General features: G+C 46.8%; 1 pseudogene across 1 annotated transcript in view; it reads right to left on the bottom strand.

The window, feature by feature from the left end:
* Nucleotides 1–14,534, bottom strand: part of LOC146058564 (hydroperoxide isomerase ALOXE3-like) — a 28,515-nt pseudogene that overhangs the window by 5,160 nt on the left and 8,821 nt on the right. The window contains exons 6-13 of the transcript XR_014469868.1: nucleotides 9,412–9,512; nucleotides 7,851–8,023; nucleotides 7,595–7,741; nucleotides 7,014–7,217; nucleotides 6,148–6,234; nucleotides 5,813–5,982; nucleotides 5,341–5,462; nucleotides 4,846–4,946 (exon numbers count right to left, since the gene is read on the bottom strand). The product of XR_014469868.1 is annotated as a hydroperoxide isomerase ALOXE3-like (transcript). The remainder of the gene's footprint in view (nucleotides 1–4,845; nucleotides 4,947–5,340; nucleotides 5,463–5,812; nucleotides 5,983–6,147; nucleotides 6,235–7,013; nucleotides 7,218–7,594; nucleotides 7,742–7,850; nucleotides 8,024–9,411; nucleotides 9,513–14,534) is intronic.

Genomic DNA, 14,534 nt, shown 5'->3' with positions numbered 1-14,534 from the left:
CTCGCCTTCAACTCGAAGTTTCCCGGAAGTGCCCATTACTCTCATGTCATCCGACAAACCGGGATATGGCAAAGACTCCAAGAGCTGGAAGGCCGTGATGCGTGGGTTCTGGGTGACTCCGGTTACCCATGTACGCCCTGGCTACTTACGCCGTACAGCTACCCAGCACCGGGCCCACAGGAGGCATTCAATCGGGCGCATGTTGCCACCAGGCAAGTGGTGGAGCGCTCAATTGGCCTTTTAAAAGGTCGATTTAGAGTGCTCCACCGCACTGGTGGTGACTTACAGTATGCGCCTGAAATGGTGTCGAGGATCGTGGGCCTGTGTATATTTTTCCACAACATTGCTGTGCGGCGTGAGATACCCTTTGATGAGTGGGAGGTACCATCTGAGCCGCAAGATCCGCCCATGCGCCCATCCCGCGCCCCTGAATGCCGGAGGGGATACCAGCTGCGGGACTCTGTGGCGCAAAGATACTTCAGGTACATGTTATAGAGTTGACAGAACACACCAATTATTGTAAAAATCACCCCTTCAAATAAGTACAGTGTGTTAGTTGTCAGTGTTACAACACGAAAATTAGCCAGCCTGCCCTCCTAATGGCAAAGAAATAGGAGATATTTATCATATGTGCTTAGTTTTGGGGGAAGTTAAATATAGGTGCTAATTATTATACCTTGTTCAAGGGATCTTATGTGTTTGTTATATCTTCATTATTGTAGTTGATACTATCCCTGATGACTGGTGAGTACATTGATTTATTCTGTAATGTGTTTGGGATTTTTTCATGTGTTGATGTCTGATTTGTTTGCAGATATATATATATATATATATATATATATATATATATATATATATATATATATATATATATATATATATGATATTAGAATTTATTCACATGTTTCAACATTTCAAGGAGCAGGCAGCCAGGCAGCCAGGCAGGCAGGCAGGCAGGCAGGCAGGGCTGGTGTATAATGCTGGTCTCAGGATACCTGCAAGTGTGTGTATGTGTCTTTTACACATAAATGTACGCATACACATAGATGCATAGAGTAAATAATGCTAAGTACAGCTATGCGTTGCTAAGCTATAGCACGCGTTGCTTGGCGGAGCGAGGCGTCATTGGATTTGCTAAGTGCATACACACTGTGTTTTATATATATCAGATTTGTTCATTGCCATACATCAACACTACTGTTTTGAAGGCATGCGAATTTGTCACCATTTGTGTTGGCGCAGAGACGCTGTTCATGTAAAGCTGAACAATAAAGTTATTAACACAAATAACTGTGATCAACCAATGCCACCACCTGATTGGTTGATAGATGCCATTGTCAACATGGCGGAGACACGAAGGGCAGAACCCTTCACACATGCGGAGCTGAGGGTTCTTGTCTCCGTCATGGAGACAAGGCTGGGCCGTGCTGGGCCGTTTATCACAAACCGCCATAAGCGGAGGGCCTATGCTGCGGCAGGGCGCCGAATTTACGCCCGCACTCGGGTGCGGAGGTCCCTCGGGCAGCTTGAGAGGCGGTGGTCGGACCTCCGCAGGCGCCAGCCCCAGCTGCTCCAGCAACTCAGGGGCGAAATTGCTGATTGTGAGTATTTTAGCTATGAAATTTCGCACTTACAACATAGCATATATAAACAATAAAATGTGTTTCATGATAAGTGGGTGTCCATGGGTTTCAAAGTCCATAGACTGTTATGTGTGCTTCTTCCTGGTTAACATGCAGTCATGTGGCTTTTATATGTAATGCCATAGCATTGAGGATTCTGATGCATACAATGTGCCAGATCTAGGGCCAGATTCTATAAGCTTTAAAAGTGATAAGTTTCACAGTGATAAACAGCCAGCCAATCAGCTCCTACCTGCCATGTCACAGACTGTGTTTGAAAAATAACAGGCAGGAGCTGATTGGCTGGCTGTTTATCACTGTGAAACTTATCTCTTTTGAAGCTTATAGAATCTGGCCCCTAATATGTGTTACACATTGATAAATGCCTGGGTTGTAATGTGTGAACAAATTACTAACAATCACATAATAATTTAAATGTCACCATTTGGAATCCATTAACAGTAAGGAGGTACTTTCCTGCATCGTTTGCCATCATTATCACCCTTCCATGTATGTCTTGTTATGGATTAATACATGTGCCCCAATGACCCGACATTGACCATGATGTTTTTTTCTACCACACAGCACGAGCCCGAGCCAGACAGGCCCGTGAAGAGGCGGAGCCAGCCCTGGGCCAGGAGGAGGCCCAAGACCCGGAGGAGGAGGTGGCGGCAAGGGTGGAGGAGGAGGAAGTGGAGGAGGAGGAGATGGTGGTGGAGGAGGAGGAGGTGCGTGAGGAGGTGGTGGAGGAGGATGTGGAAGCGGAGTTGGTTGCGGAGGAGGAGGTGTTGGTGGCGGAGGAGGAGGTGGAGGAGGAGGTGGTGGAGGAGGAGGAGGAGGAGGAGGAGGTGGAGGAGGAGTTGGAGGAGGAGTTGGAGGAGGAGGTTCTTGTGGCAGAGGAGCTGGCGGAGGAGGGGGCTGAGGAGGCCACGGTTGCCCCGGAGGAGTCTGATGACGAGGGGGAGGAGGCGTGCCAGGCCCCGGAGTACCAGCAGATCGGTATGTTAACATAATGCATCATTCATGAAGTAGTTGTACTGGTATTTGTTATGTAGCACTGGTGATAAAAAATGTTTGGCCCATACTATTCATATAGACCCCAAAGTGGGTAGCTACAGATACAGGTACGGGTTAGATGGGGTGTCCAAGGCATCCCTTTCATCCAGGACACCTCTGAATTACACAGGTTTGTGGGATGGCTTGGAGCTCCATTTTGACTGCCACATAACCGTTGTAGTTAAACAGGATCCTGGAGTAAAGGGATGAGTGGATCATTTGTGGATTAAATTCACCTGCTGCAAGCGTTGATTATGACCCATCAAATAGTGGAATCTATATTGTTGGTGAATGTTATTTATAAACTATAGGATGTATGCTATAAATGGAGTATGGGCCGGCCTACCTTGGAATGGAGTCACAAGTTGCCAGTGTCCCAGGAGCCTCCTCTACCTAAACACCCCCTGTAGTTCAGATTGTTTTTTTGCCCTCACAGAATTGTAGGTTGGTTTAGACAGAATTATTATTTTGAGGATGTGTACTGTGCATTCCTGACATTTGCATAACTCCCATGCCACGAACCATCACTGAACTTAGACTGAGCAGATTGTGACAAGTTGTTATTGACGGAGGCCATGACATGCTTGTCATTGGTTAGTCATGGGTGGGTTGTGACTGAGAAGAAACAATATGACTGTTATGTCTTCTGCAGAGTAAAGGGTAGAGGCCAAAAAAGACAGTATGTAGTAAATAAGTTAGCATGTATGTATATATGTATGTGTCATATCTATTTATCTATGTGTGTCTCTATCTCTCTACATAGATAGATATATATATATATACACACATGTCACCTAGCATTTGTGCAATTTATGTCGCAGTATGTGAAATGTATGCATGAATAACATGACTAATTTTTGCCCCTTTGACATGCCCACAGATGACACGACACCGGCAGATGAGGGGGTGCGTGGGGCCGTCCTGCGAGCGGAGCAGCATTTGAGGCTCCTTCTAGCAGACCTGCAGGACATCCGCGATCTGCTGCTTTAATTTATTATATTTTATATATTTTTTTTTATGTTAATGTTGATTTTAAATAAATTCTTTATGCAAGTTCACAGTTGTTGGTTTTATTTGCACTTGAAACAGTATATGTGTAGATTGTTTATAATCTTTTACACAGGGTGTAATACAAACCATTGCACTTACATTGGTGTAAGGGTTAATGTGTGCAATGCATGTGTTAGGCATGCTTGTAAGGATATATTGGCATCTAATTGATTCCAATTCCAAATAAGCTGTTTTTTATGAGGATAGGTAATTGAATAAGTGGGTCATGTGATGTATTGCAGAATTGACATAATAGTGGGTTGTTTGGCGTAAATACTCCGCTTACGGGCGGTAGCACCGCTTGGCTCCCGTTCGGATGCGGTATTTCCGAGCATACTCTGTAATACTCTGTAATACCGTGCAGAATCGGAGTGTTTCTCCCGCACACGCATGGTTTGTATGTCGTCCGTAAACACGCCCTGTTCTTAAAGAGTGAGTCCGTCCGAATGCGGAGGACACGTGGGCGTTTCTACGGACGATGGCCGCACGCGGCAAAACGCCGTGGCGTGCGGACCGCTCCGTAAGAATGCGGGAATATCCGCACCGATCAGAATAAGGGCCCATATATGCCATTTCTGCGATCCCACTTGGGACCAGGGTATCGGGATTTTTTACACGTTTAAGATCCCAAATCCGCAAACGCAACCATCAGGGATTGGGAGATTGTTCCAATACACCACTGGTGTATGGGCAGCTTTAGACAGGAATAATTTACCCCAGATAGAAACAAACATTTTCATGATACAATACAAGACCATTGGATGTGTTCCCATTGGAGAAGATAAGTGACCACTTTATACATCTGAAATTGTGGACCCAGATCTTGGCCAGTAACCAGATTCATCAGAGTGTAGTACTATGAAATACATAAGCAAATGGTTTGTATAAAATAGACTTGCAACATGTATGTTATAGTTGTCAGTGTAAAGTGGTGAATGGTACCATAATAAAACATTCAAAGGTAGAAAAATGTTGGCCATGAGGATGTGCAGCACAGTTATTAGTTTCAGCAATCCTGTAGGTCAATGTCTCCCATGGTTGATCTCATTCAGATTAGTCAATATGGTCTCCAATTCTCCAAATCAAAGAGAGTATGACAGCATATTGCAAAGCTCACCTGACCACTGTTGACAGCTGCGTGCTGAGCAGAACAAGTGAAGATCACCATGGTCAGGTACTTGATCAGAGAGGCTTTGGTCTGCAATGATGATGGTATTCCTAGCAAAGGGAATAGTCCATTAGTCATCTACACCTCTCCTATACCCTGATGGACCATCACAACTCATATAAAGCACCATATACTGACAACCAAACAGAATAACAAGGTTGAGAAAATTGGATTATAGTGGATTGGATTTTGTTATGTCCTTTGTAGCTGGTTTTAGATACAGTATTCAATGTTCATGTCAAAAAGCTGAAATTCTATGAAATACAATAGTCTATTAGTCATCTAGATCTCTCCCACGCACTGATGGAAAACCGGGATTACCAACATTTCAAAGATCAGGTTGGCTCATTGTGGACACCACAGTTAGTATCCCGGCGCTGGAATCCCGACAGCCGAAATCCCGACAAGGGGGGGTGGGATGCCTTGCACCGGCCCTGAACTTACCTGTGGATTTATACTCCAAGAATCCTTCTTTGTAGATCTCGGCCACCCAGGCCTGAAGTTCTGGGTCGTTACTGACCACCGCATCACTCTCATAATAGTAATTCACAATGTGGGACACAAAGCTGAAGTGAATAAAGCAAGAGGGACCATCAGTGAATTAATAAAGTATTGGTGATGTACATAAGAGAAAATTGGGATGTACTGTAACTTTAAGGTTTTCTATATCCCACAGCATATTCACACTAAAGCCCTGTACACAAGGGATGACAGGTGCCTCGTGCTAAGTGAGCTGCCTTAGCACAGATCGCTCTGCACACATGCACTGTACCTGTGATGTGTGCTGAGCGATCTGTGCGGAGCAGTGTTTTGCCTATGCTTTTAGCTAAAACACTTCGATCTATACGGGATAGACAGTGCATGCAATTGTCATTGCTATAGGCAGCTGGGACAGAATAATGTTTCTCAGAACTACCTCTCCACAGCCAACCAGATCTTCATCCCATCCTCCCTGTACAGGTAATTGGGAATGGCCTCCACTCCTCTTGCCTTGATGTCATCAGGGAGGCAGAGGCTGCTGTAAGTGACCTCTTCCATTGCTTTTTTTATCAGTATCGGAACCCCTCCTTTTCCAGTTGCTATAGCCTGGGGAAAAGGAAGGTGGTGGATGTATGTTCTGGTGCAATGCTGCAAGTTCTATATTCAGGCTAGATATTACGTGATTGTAACATTTAATATATCCTTAAAAAGTCTCCATTTCCTCTAAGCTGGAGCCGTTTTCTGTTGCCATTATATAGGACATGATCTTACCTGATCAAAGAGGGACCCAGGACCAATAACAACAGCTCTAGCAAAGACATTGATCTCAAGGGTGTAACGAAGATGTGGAAGGATTAGCTGGGAAAGTAAAAAGATATTGTCATTATAATACTAATAAATAAATAGTAATAAAGACCTTCATGAGTAAATGATGCATTTTAAATAAGGTAATATAACAAAAGGGGCAAATGTATTAGCCTCCGAGTTCAGCGGCCGTGCAGGATGCTGGTCGAACTCAATTTATTTTAAAAGAAGCAATAATTTACAAGGCAAACCCATGCCTTGTAAATGATTGCCCCTTTAAAAAAATCAGAAGTATGCTGGGCCTATTAAGTAAAGGGAGGTTAGGTTAATGCACTAGGTCAGTGGTTCCCAACCCTGGTCCTCAAGTACCCCCAACAGTGCACGTTTTCCAGGTCTCCACACAGAATCACAGGTGACATAATTAGCTCCACCTGTGGATCTTTTAAAATCTGTCTGAATAATGAGTGCACCTGCCGGGTGACCTGGAAAACGTGCACTGTTGGGGGTACTTGAGGACCAGGGTTGGGAACCACTGCACTAGGTTTAAGCTGTGAGGGGAGGGGTTTGGGTTGGGCTGCAGGGATGGAGGGTTAGGCTTTGGCAGAAGGGGGAGTTAGGGGTAGGCTGTGGGGGAGGGTAAGTTTTAGGCTGAGGGGGAGGAGGGTAATAATATGTCTGTTTGACCTTTATAACCAGATTAGTGTCTTCTGCTGGTTGCAGTGAACTATGTTCAGTTGTCACCTCTCCAGCCTCCATTTTAAAATATACCATTAGCCTTTTTCTAGAGCCCTTTATGTGGTATTCCCTGACGATAATTTAATAACAGATCTCACCTTGTACACTGGGTGGCCCATTGGAAGTTGTCTGGTGGTTGCAATGTTGAAGACCTCAGCAAAGAGATGAGTACGGAGAAGGTGAGTCACCACTTCATGCACCTGGAACTCAGAATTGCGGACCCAGATCTTGGCCAATAACCAGTCACATTCAGAGTCACTAGGCAGGAAGATTGGAACGTTCTCTCCCGGAGTTTGTGCCAACTATAATAGAGACGGAACTGTCACAGCAGTGCCATCTTGTACCACATAATCATCCTCCACCAATTAGGCCATAAAGCATATTATGTATCCCTGTATCTATGTACAGTATATCCATACACAAGTTTTTTTTTTAATCTTTACCTGGTGGGTGGCAAATGGCATAGGAATAATATGCTACAGTAACTTTAGGATATGGTTGTAACCTAAGATGAATAAAACAGTAGCTCACTGTTGACTCTGGTCAAGTGCCATGAATTTGTTTGTTCTATAGGAACATACATTCAAGATGTCATTGTACGCCAGATGAACACCACGTACTAACAACTATGTTTCCTAGAAATGTTTGAAATCAAGTAGACATTACAACAAAGACTTGCCTGGATGGCTATTGGGACAAGTTGGTCTTGAGGGTTCTTCCACAGTAAACACAAAGGGGCCATCATGTATGATTGCTTTCCATTTATGGAGTTGTTGGCTGGGACCCCCTGCAGAATCTTGTAATCTGCCAAGAAAACGTTGCCTTTCTGCAAGACACAAGTACCAGTTTATTGTAGAGTTTCTGGGTTGTTATAGAGGTGTTTTTTAGGCCAGTGCCCCCATGAATAAATAGAATGTCTCATGGCCACATCTCACCTGTAGTTCTTTCTGAAGACTGGTGGTGGTCCCCAGAGATGCAGCCACCATGTTATCACTAACTGGGAAGTTCTCAGGAATTTTAGAGCATTTCCTGATTAGGGTAGGATTAATGCCATTCAGATATTGACTACCGAAGAAGTAGTCCTCTTTCCACAACTCAGCCACCACGTCTAGGGATTAAAGACATGAGGAACATTTTATACAATTATCTGTTACGAGCCTTCATCCCTCCGGCAGGTCTTTTTCATTACTAGGCATGCCACTTCTATCCCGCAGGTGCTAGCAATGGGAATGCTGGATGGCCACAGGGAATTCTAGGGCTGCTTCTGACAGCCTGGACTTGTCTACGTGCAGCACTGAGGCTGCACCAAGTTACTCATTAAGGGGGCCTGTCCACTCTGGCTCTACTGAACTGTCTTAATATCTCTAAAAAGGCATTCTTTCCTGCTATTCCTTGATGGTTATATTTTGTGCTTGGATGTAAACTGCTTGTCCATGTTCTAGGTCCCCACCACCCGTGCTTATCCTGTTGATACTCTGATGGATTCTCTGCCTGACAGAAGTTGACCCTAACCTTGCCTCATTTTTGTTGTGTGCCTGTTAACCCTTTGAGGTCCTCGGTGCTTATCTCCAAGTACTCAGCCAACAAGTTACCATCTGCACAGTGTTCCTCCAACTCACTGCATCTAACAGAGTCTGTGAATATCCTGACCTACATCTACACCATTCCCAGTGAACTCTTGTCTGTAACTCTTGTCTTAAGTACTTCAGCTAATATTATTTGATCTGCAGCCTGTTGTGTAAGCGCCAACAGCTAGAGTTATAAGTCCCTGCAGCCACCTCCGTATCAGTGTGCAAATCAAGAACTAAGGGAACAGGAGGTGGCTGTTAATGCCCAAGCCACTCTCATGGCCTCAGGGTTCTAACACAACTGAGCTGGAATTCACTAATGCATTCATGTGCTCCTCACCACTTGCGTAACTATAGCTCAGCAGACCCTGCGGTGGCTTGGAGGCACTGGGCAAGTTTGGGCAAGCTATTGTTACTGCCGCCGCATCTGGTGCTGCCGTGCCAGGACCACCAGATCCTTCTTTCTGCTGCATTCCCGGCGCTCCTCCTGATAGAAAATCACTTGCCAAATGGCCGCCCCCCCCTCAGAGCAGACGGTTAGTAAGGATGCTAAAGGGAGCGGCAACCTCCTCTTGCATCCTCAATAACGGTCTGCTGTAAAGTGGCGGCCATTTTGCATGTGACATTCTATCAGGAGGAGTGCCAGGACTGCAGACAGGAGGATCTGCTGGTCCCGACGGGACGTGAATGGACCGGGCGGCTGAAGAAAGTATGTAGTGAGTGGACGGAGGGGGGGCTCAAACTGTAGTGGTGGGGGGCGCTGAGATTGAAGTTACGCCACTGCTCCTCACACAATACTACACTATTGTCATATGATACACACAGCTTACATGATAAAGATGTGACGTATGCAAAACTAACTTCTGTTCTGAGATATTGACCTTACTTCAAAATTTAAACATAAGTTGCTAAAAAAGAGTAGACATACCCGAGTTATCAAAACCTCTCAGGCAGAAGACCAGTTTGATATCATCTAGAGCAGTCCATGGTTCTATACTTGTAAAGCCTTGCTCTGTCATTTCAGTTACCCTGCAAAAGCAAGTAGGATAAAGGTTTCAAATAACATACTGTATACCAGATTTACTGACACATACTGTACCTGAAATAGAATTTGGCCTTACCCAGTTACAAGGTTCCTGCAAATTAATTTGCGGATTTGTTCTTATGACCCAAACTCGAGTATATCCCTGAGAACAATGTTATTACTATACCAAGACATTATCACTAAGCCAGGGGCGGATTGGGAATTAAAACCAGCCCAGGAAAAATCTTGAAGCAGCCCTAAGAGGGGGGGGGGGGGGAGTGTTGTTGCGCGCCGGAGGCGCGCCCGAATTTTTAGGGGGTGTGGCCTATCAATATGGGGGTGTGGCCTATTCCAACAAGGCCACGCCCAATTTTTGCCGCTGTGAGGGCATGGCTAGTGGCTCTCTTAGCTGCTGGCTATGTCCCCAGCCCCTCAGGCTGCAGAATAGGCGCATGCGTACAGCGTTTATTCTACAGCCTGTGGGGCTGGGGAGATAGAGATGGGGGGGGGGGGGGGTGACAGGGGGTCTCCCAACACAGTAGAGTGGCAGGGTGGAAGAGGATGCAGGGAGCGAGGGGGGGATGGAGGGTGCCGTAGAATGCTGGGAGGGGAGATGCAGAGTGGCTGAGAACGAAGGGAGTGAGGACTTACACAGGGTGGCACAGGACGCAGAGTGTGAGGGGGCATGGTGGCACAGGATGCAGGGTAGGAGGGGGGATGCAGAGTGGCAGGGGATGCAGGGAGGGGAGTCACAAAGTGGTGGAGGAGACAGTGATGCCCATTATAGATATGCCATACACCGTGATGCCCATTATACATATGCCACACATCCTGATGCCATTATACATATGCCGCACACCGTGATGCCCATTATACATATGCCGCACACCCTGATGCCCATTATAGATATGCCGCACACCCTGATGCCATTATACATATGACGCACACCCTGATGCCATTATACATATGCCGCACACCGTGATGCCCATTATACATATGCCGCACACCGTGATGCCCATTATACATATGCCGCACACCGTGATGCCCATTATACATATGCCTCACACCGTGATGCCCATTATACATATGCCTCACACCGTGATGCCCATTATACATATGCCGCACACCCTGATGCCATTATACATATGCCGCACACCGTGATGCCCATTATACATATGCCACACACCGTGATGCCATTATACATATGCCTCACACCGTGATGCCCATTATACATATGCCACACACCGTGATGCCCATTATACATATGCCACACACCGTGATTCCCATTACACATATGCCTCACACCGTGATGCCCATTATACATATGCCGCACACCCTGATGCCATTATACATATGCTGCACACCGTGATGCCCATTATACTTGTGCCGCACACCGTGATGCCCATTATACATATGCCACACACCGTGATACTCCATTATACATATGCCGCACACCGTGATGCCCATTATACATATGCCGCACACCCTGATGCCATTATACATGTCGCACACCGTGATGCCCATTATACATATGCCGCACACCGTGATGCCCATTATACATATGCCGCACACCGTGATGCCCATTATACATATGCCTCACACCGTGATGCCCATTATACATATGCCACACACCGTGATGCCCATTATACATATGCCACACACCGTGATGCCCATTACACATATGCCTCACACCGTGATGCCCATTATACATATGCCGCACACCCTGATGCCATTATACATATGCTGCACACCGTGATGCCCATTATACTTGTGCCGCACACCGTGATGCCCATTATACATATGCCACACACCGTGATACTCCATTATACATATGCCGCACACCGTGATGCTCCATTATACATATGCCACACACCGTGATGCCATTATACATATGTCACACACCGTGATGCCCATTATACATATGCCGCACACCGTGATGCCCATTATACATATGCCGCACACCGTGATGCTCCATTATACATATGCCCCACACCGTGATGCTCCATTATACATATGCCCCACACCGTGATGCTCCATTATACATATGCCACACACCGTGATACTCCATTATACATATGCCACACACCGTGATGCTCCATTATACATATGCCGCACACCCTGATGCCATTATACATATGCCGCACACCCTGATGCCATTATACATATGTCGCACACCGTGATGCCCATTATACATATGCCGCACACCCTGATGCCATTATACATATGCTGCACACCGTGATGCCCATTATACATATGCCGCACACCCTGATGCCATTATACATATGCCGCACACCGTGATGCCCATTATACTTGTGCCGCACACCGTGATGCCCATTATACATATGCCACACACACGTGATGCCCATTATACATATGCCTCACACCGTGATGTCCATTATACATATGCCACACACCGTGATACTCCATTATACATATGCCACACGCCGTGATGCCCATTATACATATGCCGCACACTGTGATGCCCATTATACATATGCCACACCGTGATGCTCCATTATACATATGCCACACGCCGTGATGCCCATTATACATATGCCGCACACCCTGATGCCCATTATACATATGCCCACACCGTGATGTCCATTATACATATGCCCCACACCGTGATGTCCATTATACATATGCCCCACACAGAGATGTCCATTATACATATGCCACACACCGTGATACTCCATTATACATATGCCACACACCATGATGGCCATTATACATATGCCACACGCCGTGATGCCCATTATACATATGCCGCACACTGTGATGCCCATTATACATATGCCACACCGTGATGCTCCATTATACATATGCCACACACCATGATGGCCATTATACATATGCCACACGCCGTGATGCCCATTATACATATGCCGCACACCCTGATGCCCATTATACATATGCCACACACACGTGATGCCCATTATACATATGCCTCACACCGTGATGTCCATTATACATATGCCACACACCGTGATACTCCATTATACATATGCCACACGCCGTGATGCCCATTATACATATGCCGCACACTGTGATGCCCATTATACATATGCCACACCGTGATGCTCCATTATACATATGCCACACACCATGATGGCCATTATACATATGCCACACGCCGTGATGCCCATTATACATATGCCGCACACCCTGATGCCCATTATACATATGCCCACACCGTGATGTCCATTATACATATGCCCCACACCGTGATGTCCATTATACATATGCCGCACACCCAGATGCCATTATACATATGTCGCACACCGTGATGCCCATTATACATATGCCGCACACCCTGATGCCATTATACATATGTCGCACACCGTGATGCCCATTATACATATGCCGCACACCCTGATGCCATTATACATATGCCGCACACCGTGATGCCCATTATACTTGTGCCGCACACCGTGATGCCCATTATACATATGCCACACACACGTGATGCCCATTATACATATGCCTCACACCGTGATGTCCATTTTACATATGCCACACACCGTGATACTCCATTATACATATGCCACACGCCGTGATGCCCATTATACATATGCCGCACACTGTGATGCCCATTATACATATGCCACACCGTGATGCTCCATTATACATATGCCACACGCCGTGATGCCCATTATACATATGCCGCACGCCCTGATGCCCATTATACATATGCCCACACCGTGATGTCCATTATACATATGCCTCACAGTATGAACCTCTCTCTCACACTTTAGTTACCTTAAAATCAAGCTGGCTGGCACTTCATCTACTTCTTCCTTTCATTAGATGTGTGCTCCCGTGTAGCTCCGCCCCCTTCCACTCGTGTAGCCCCGCCCCTCAACTCCGTGTTGCTCCGCCCCCTTTCCAGTCCCTGCTGTCATGACTGATGACACATGAAAGTGGGTTGGAAGCCAGGGAGAGAGCTCTGTGCTGCCGGCGCTGCTGCCTCTAATGTAGTGTGACAGTGTACTGGCAGCCGGCAGCTACAGAGTCTGAGGACAGAAGCGGCCGGGGATGTACAGCAGGGAGAGAGCCTCCCTGCGCAACCATCCTCACAGAGAGTGCTTGCCACACACAGAACCGCGGGAGCAGCTGCGTGCGGTCGCACATGCGCACCAGCACTCCCGCGGCCATTTTTATTTCTGTAATAGCCGAGGCTGCCCGCAGCCATATTTGTTTGGGGCACAGTGCTGCGGCCACGGCCGCCCGTTAACCGCAGAGATGGCGGTCTGCGGCCCCGCCAATGGGGTGAGCGGCCTTTTAGTGACTATTAGGGGCCGGCCCACCGGGAAATGGCCCGGTTTCCCGGTGGTCCAATCCGCCCCTGCACTAAGCTAACAGTTAATATAATGGACAATAATATAATATGTCTAAAGGATAGACTCTATGAAACTGTTATGCTTGATCTCCTTTTATATAATCCTAAATACATAGTGAGGGAAATGTACAGTACTTGTGTAGCTTCATGGCGCCACGCTACGTGATGGTGTCAGCGTAGGCCAAACTATGTTGTCAGCATAGAGCAACGGCAGCCCAGCGTAGTCAGCGTAGTGTCCCCACAGCAGCCCTGCGTAGTCAGCGTAGTGTCTCCACCAGGCAGCGTAGTCACCATATTGTCCCTGAGAGGAGCTGCAGCTGGGGGGGGGGGGGGGGGGGGGGGGGGAAGCTGGGGCACTCAGGTTCATAGCCTGGTTCTGGTTCTCTATATATGGGGGAGAATACGAGTAGGGGTTCCCCTTATTTTGTCAACTAGCACCGAGCTCAAACAGCCAGCGCTGTCATGTCACAGCCAGGGAAGACTTTTGACACAAGCTCCCCCGGCCAAAACATGACAGCCGTGGCTGATCAGCCTGGGCCGGGCTGAAGCCCAAGGCTGTCCCCAGTGCCCCTTGGTGGTGGGCACCGGGCTGATGGCATAAAAGTGTGTAAAAAATAGAATAACAACCTATTGGGTTTTGTTGTGGAACTACAAGTCCCAGCAAGCCTCCCCGTATGCAGGGACTTGG

This window comes from Crinia signifera, chromosome 2, assembly GCF_055691185.1.
Source record: "Crinia signifera chromosome 2, ASM5569118v1, whole genome shotgun sequence".
NCBI lineage: Eukaryota > Metazoa > Chordata > Amphibia > Anura > Myobatrachidae > Crinia > Crinia signifera.
Note: the sequence above shows the minus strand (reverse complement) of the source record. Positions and strands in the feature narration are given on the sequence as shown.